Genomic DNA, 7,175 nt, shown 5'->3' on the forward strand with positions numbered 1-7,175 from the left:
GTCGGAGCATTTAGTGAAAGAAAAAGAAGAATTTTTTTTCAGAAGTTGAAACCAACTAATACGTGTTTGACACGTGGCAAGACATTTAGTGAATAATAAAAAAACAGAGACACACATTGTTTTCCTTTCTCATTCTCTCTATCGGTGCTATGCAAGAACAAAGAAGAAAGAATAATCCTCCTCTTCTTTGACTAAAACAACATCCTCTTAACCTCAAACAAAATCACAATAAAATTAAAACTCTCTTCCTATCCGCCTTCGTCCTCTTCCCCAGAAATCCCTCTCTATTTTCACTCAAGCAAGAACCGATGCATGTGATTAAAGGGTCGGAGGACTTACCAACGGCGACAGAACCAGGAACGTTTGGGAAAAGCAGCGTCAAGCGAGTCCTTCTTCCGAACGCGATTTATCCTCTTCAAAAATGTCGGCTTTTGACTCTCAGAGCTTTCTCCTTTCTCTCGTAAAATTCTTAAGGTTTTTTTTGTTTCCGCTCTCTCACCTTTTCTCTGTTCTAGGGTTTTTTCTCCGTTTTGAAAATTAGCGTTTTCGTCCTCTTCCCTCTCACCTTTTATACTCAATAACTAGGGTTTCAGATGGCTTATGGAGATCCAGAAGGGTATCTCTGCGAAATCCCTTTAGGGTGCTCAGATTTTGGTCTGCCTCTTTTGACGTTAATTCGGAAACGGTAATATGAACCTATGCTTTCTTCCTCTAATTTCGTCTTGATTCTCTTTGGGGTATTTGCTGAGTTTTAACACCTTACCAACTTACTTGTTTTTTACTGCAGTGAAAACCGGTGAGAGTAAAAACTCCAATTATCACAGCGGTTCTGGATCGTGATTTTGGGTTGAAATTTCTTCAGTGGAAGCATCGTGGTTTCCTGATGATGACTTCTATCAGTCATCAAAAATTCACAGGTATGATTGTATCTCCTGTTATGTTGCGTCAAGCTGGCATTAGCCTGGACTCAACTTGTTTTAACGACTCAAAAACTTATGGCTTTGGTATAATTTTGTGTACCAATTGGTCTTTCTGCAGAGCCAACATCACATGAGTTGCTCTCCGCTTCCCACATGAAAGGACTAGAATTACGTGAAAGAAGTGCTGGTACACAACAAGACCGGGGACTAAAGCACTGTTTCGGGATATTTTCAGGTACATCTCCATTGCTCGATTTCAATGTGTTTCGCTTGACTGGTCTTTTGTTGTCATTGCCGTGCTGTTTTCTTCCTTTTCATATTCTAGGATTTGACGTGTTTGGTGGTTCGAAAATGAACTGTTATTGCAGGATGATCGGTTTGGTGATTGATTCCAACGGTTTCTCGGTTCAATTTTATGTGTTGTGGATTGCAACGGCATCTCCAAGAATTACTTCTGATTGAAGGTTCAGAGTAGTCTTTGTTAACATGGCGACTGCTATGATTACGTGCGGTGAAACCATTATCCATACGCTTGGCTGGTTTTGTTGAAGGATTACTGCTGCTATATAAGTAGTCCTTGCGGTTGGATTGATAATTCTGGGACGCCGAGCCTTCCGCCTTTCTGAGCCTTTTGAAGCCAGCATATCTTGGCCTGTTTTTGCCACATTTGTAGTTGCTGCTGCTGCTGATTTTGCAGCTTGAGCAACTTCTTCAGCCGAAGTTGTTTTGTTGTTGGTTATCAAGGTGATGTCGTTCCAACATTGGTGAGACCCTTAGGTGCAACATGGAAATGGTGGCTACAAGCTCCATTAAGTAGTTACAGCTTATTTTTGGTGCAACGCGGTAGAAAATCTTGAAAATTTCATTAGACGTTATGTATTTTCCGGGTGGAGAATTTGCCACTCCTTATATCATCGTAAGCTGGTCATGTATGGCTCACAGAAGAACCTTAGAAAAATACAAAATGTCCTTGAGGAGATGGATGATATCAACATGAATCGCAACAAGAAAACACTGTGGATAATGTATAAAGCTTACTGGAATTCTGGTCAGAAATCCATGGTTTTGAAAATATTGGGACAAATGTTCAAGCATGGTTATACAGTTCCCAACCACGCATTTCCGTCATGATTTATATTGCTGAGGTCCGTCACATGTCATTACTGTAGCTATAAGCACATTCAGTAGATAAAAAGTGAAGAGAAGTTCATTACAATTGCCAGGCAAAGGGACAGGCAGCTCGTTGAGAATATATTTGATGAGCATTTAAGGAAATTCTTTAATTATGGTTGTACATGGCCTTTTCATTAGATATTTTTTGAAAATGAACTTCTTCAACGTGTTACCATTGCAAATAATTTGCAGTGGTGTAATTGACTGTTTCTGAGGTGACCGGTTCCAAGATCTTTTAATTTCTGAGTGGTCCTCTAGGTGGTTTATCTGCCAATTGAAATTGTACTAGAGAAAAGGCTTAAGGAAGGTTAACAATGGAAGTAAGCAGCGAGTGAAGGCAACAGCTGGGGTTTCAATGTTAACAATGGAAGTCTTCATTACTTTTTTGTTGGTAGTGAAGACTACGCGTATGGTGTAATGGGATGTAATGTTAAATGTAGAAATAATCATGAATAAATGTGGATTTTATGGAATTGAGATTTAATTAGCTTGTGATTGACTTTGAAAACTATTGGATTTTATCAAAATGGTTTTAAGTTTGTGATAGACTCAAATGTTAGAATGAATTTTAAATAGAATTTTGGATGCTAGCAAAAGTTTTCTTATAGTATTAATTGAATGGATTTAAGAAAGTTAATTAAAATTTTCACAAATGTCAATTTGGAAAATTTCTCTTTGAAAATCAATTGAAAATGTTTTGATTGAAATGTCCACAAATGTTAGTTGAAAAGTTCCCAAAAATGGATTTGAAATGATCAATGTGGAAATGCACTTAAAGAAAACAAATGAAACCTTTTGATGTGTATGTAATGTTTTGAATTAAATTGGATTAAATTCTACATGAATGGATTAACGAATGAAAGTTGAATGGTTTGTGGAAAATTAATAGATGAAGAAAAAGATGGTTTATAGAAAAATGAAAAAAAAAAGTGTCTTAAAAATTGTTAATGAACGGTTGACAATTTGTAAAAAATAGAAATTAAAACGTTATGGAAATTCTTTGAATTATGAATGAATGAGAAAATGAATATGAATGGAGAAATATGGATGGAATCTCCGAACCTCGAATATATGAGAAAAAGAAAAATGAATGACGGATGGGAAAATTTTCAGGGCCAAAATCGGGGTATGACAGTACTCTCGTACGAAAAACAGTTTTGAATAAAACAAGAAACTAAAACCGGAAAATAATATTTTATAAAAGTCAACACCGATTATTTACGAATCCCGTCATTTCGACGGTCTTTACATACCGATACCTAGAGGTTTAGCCGGACATGGATCCGGTAACAGACATGATATTCAAATAATTAAGCATACAATAAGGCATAAGTAATTAAAATGGCAATTAAAATAAAACCTGGAATATAAATCGAGAACTTGGAATAAATCCTGATTCTTCAAATTAAACAATACCGGCAAGCTTTGGCAATTGAGTACACCGTTATAATCAAATTTAGATGCTTAAACAATAAATTGCAATAGTCCCCGATTTGGAGAATCTATTGCTTTTACAAAATAAGAAACTGTCTAAGAAAATCTAACCAAATAATCTGACTGAAAAAATGCACACCTGATGATAAAACCGACCCTCATTTATATACTTCCACTCTCCTTAATTGTAGCATTAGTTGGTTGAAAAAGTAAGTGGAAGTCATGACTAAAAATGTGGAGATCGTGGCTAAAAAGGTGGAGAGGAATAAGGGAGACCGGGAGGAAATGGTGGAGTGGAAGTCAACTAGATGAACAACCTCGCAAGATTCAAAAAGTCACTGTGGAAGAATTTGATATTAATTATTTAGAACGTGATCCCAAAAAACGTCTCCAAATTTGGGAATATCCAATCAATCAAAGAGATAAAGTTTAAAAATCTTGTCTTAATTGGAGTCCATATCGATGCCAAGTTGAAAAGTATCCCCTTAATGGAGATAAAAATCCAAGACAATTTCAAGCATCTTGGTTTAAAATGTTCCCTTCATGGCTAGAATGTTCTCCAACTAATGATGTTGCTAATTGTTTACTTCGCTACTTGTTCAGTAAAAAACCTAGTGGAGATCCCGTAGCTAATGTGTTTACTAGAAAGTAATTTAAAACACAGAGAAAGGTCAATGCCGGAAAGAAATGCGTTTTTCTTAATCATATTGGATGGAGTCATTGTTCACCTCACAATAATGCTTTGGAATTTTCTCAAGACTTATTAAATCAATCAATTCACATCAGAAATGTTCTTAATGTGCAGTGTGTTTATCAAGTAATCCAAAATAGACTTCGTCTCAACAGATCTATTATTTCCATCTGTTGGCTCGTATTTCAAGCTTGTTCCTTTAAAGGCCATGACGAATCACCTTGATAAAAAATAGAGGTAACTTTATTGAAATGGTAAAACTCTTAGCATTATACAATGATGAACTTGTAAAAGTAGTACTAGAGAATGCTTCATATAATCCAAAGATTACCTCTCATTCAATTCAAAAGGAAATTTTGCATATCATGTCTAGTAAAGTGAAAAGGCATATTTGAGAAGTGATTGAGGATTCTAAATTTTGCATAATTGTTGATGAATTGCATGATGAATCTTTAAAGGAGTAAATGGCTATTATATTGAGGTATGTGGATAAAAACATGTGTATTCAAGTACACATTTTTGAGCTTGTGCATGTTAACGACACTAAGATTATCACTCTTAAAAATGCAATATGTGATGTTCTTTCTCGACATTGTCTAAATGTTTCAGATATTGGTAGGCAAAGGTATGATGGTGCTAGTAAGATGAGATGGGAGTGGAATGGATTGCAAGTATTATTTATCAAGGATTGTCCATATGCTTATTACATATATATTTTTGCATCATGATGAGTTTCAAAATGCCATTATTTAAGATATTTCACATTTGATAGAGATTGCTGAGCTTGATAGTGGTAAAGGACAAAATCAGATTGGTACTTTGAAACGAGCCGGAGATACACGTTGAAGCTCACATTTTTTTGTAGTATGATAGATTTTCATAATCCAACTTATGTGGTTCTTGCAAATATTAGAAAAAAATGGGAGAAGTTATGCTACATATGGGGATGCTAATTATGCTTATAAGTTTATGAAATCATTTGAGTTCACTTTAATTTTGCACATGATAAGAGAACTTATGGGAATTACATATCATTTGTGCCAAGGTTTACATCAGAAATCTCAAGATATACTTAATGATATGCAATTACTCACGACTACAAAGACATTTATTCAAAAGTTGGGAGAAGATGGATATGATGGTTTATTGAAAGATGTAATATTATTTTGTGAAAAACATGATATTTATTCTCCTGATTGTAATGCAGTTTATATAGAGCGTGAAGGTCGCGCGCGTCATCAAATGGATCACATCATCGTGGATCGACATTTAAGAGTGGATCTCTTTTGTGTTAGAATCGATCAACAACTACAAGAATTGAATCATATATATTGAGCGTTTAAGTCTAAGCAATAGTTTGGTTTTCAATGATATTTGCAAAATATTTAATATGAATAATATATGTGCTCTTGTAGATAAATTATATCTTACAAATTTTAGTGAGCATGAAAAAATTAGTTTGAGATATCAACTTCAACACTTTCATTTTGATGTTATTGGTCGTTCATATTTAAATAACTTGCTAACTATATCTGAATTGTGTGAAACTCTAAAAAAGACAGGAAAGACAGATACATATTATTTGATTGATCGACTTATCTTACTTATCTTAACTCTTTCCGTTTCTAAAGCCAACAACTATTATAGAAAGATCATTCTCAACAATAAAGATAATCAAGACAAGATTGTACAATAAGATGGATGATAAATTTCTTGATTGACAATATGATGCTCTATATTAAAAAAGAAATAATTGAATATTTTACCACTGATTTTATTATTAATGAGTTCAAATCTTTAAAAGAGTGGAATTTCTTGTTGACAATACATTGTGACTAGACTTCCAAAGGTTTCTTCTTAAGCAACAATAAACACTTTATGATTAAAAGATGGTAGAAATAATATTCCATTATTTCTTTAGGATACACATACACAATAAACACACACGTATTAATTAGAGCTTGCACCATGTTTACCTGTCCCTCTACATGACATTACAATTAAACAAAATTGAGTTTGAAAAAAGCACACCTAATTGAGTCAATTATTCGGACTAGTTCAATTTTTTAATAATATGGATGTGTCATAGCCACCCTACTTTGTCTCAAACATAATATTTTACAAGATTATTCATAAACGTCCACTTTCATACCTCTTGTATCCTACATCTTAACACTTACACTTTCGCTTTAATCTAAATAATAATAAACCAAATTGCTTTCTAAGTACACATACCTTGTATGTGGCAATAATAGAATCCAAAGCTTTATATAATATCGCAAGCACTCACTCTCACTTAACTTCTAATTAAGCGATTTCCCATTATAAAATGATGTATTTTCTTTTTTATGTATTTGTGAAAATGATCATGTTGAATTTGGATACTTGATAAGTGATGGGTTGATTATAAGGTCAATTTATGTAATTACAAGAAAAATGAAGGACTTATTATAATCGATTTGGATATATTCGTATCCTCGAACTAATTCATATGGGAAAGAAAATGACTCCTCACGTGATTCGAAAGGGATATCACGTGTCAACTTCTACGTTTTTCTTTTCTTTATGGAAGCACTTATGGGCTGCCTAGTAGCACGACCTTTCAAAAAAGTTAAAAAGCATTCATGAAATCTTGCAGACATCATGGATTTATTGTTAGTATTGAAGAACACACAAATATTTATAAATTAATTTTGCGTTAAATAATATCTTAAAATTTATTTTTAATCATTCAAAATAATTTTTTTTAATAGTTATTCTAAAATTTTTTATTCATATTTTTAATTTTTTATGTAATTTGGTGACGATTTTTATAATTTTATCGACATAATTAATAATAAATTATTATTTAACGATTTAACGATTTAACGACAGTTTTAACAACGATTTTAGGATCAAGGATCAAAAGTATAAATAAAAAATTTGAGAAAAATTATTTTTTGAAAGAAATATTTTAA

At 33.3% G+C, this 7,175-nt stretch overlaps 1 pseudogene; it reads left to right on the plus strand.

Annotated features, from left to right (window-relative positions):
• The first annotated feature begins 3,759 nt into the window (after window positions 1-3,759).
• LOC127129547 (uncharacterized) lies at window positions 3,760-6,057 on the plus strand (annotated as a pseudogene).
• Window positions 6,058-7,175: the final 1,118 nt, after the last annotated feature.

The sequence above is a fragment of the Lathyrus oleraceus genome, chromosome 3, assembly GCF_024323335.1.
Source record: "Lathyrus oleraceus cultivar Zhongwan6 chromosome 3, CAAS_Psat_ZW6_1.0, whole genome shotgun sequence".
Taxonomy (NCBI): Eukaryota; Viridiplantae; Streptophyta; class Magnoliopsida; order Fabales; family Fabaceae; genus Lathyrus; species Lathyrus oleraceus.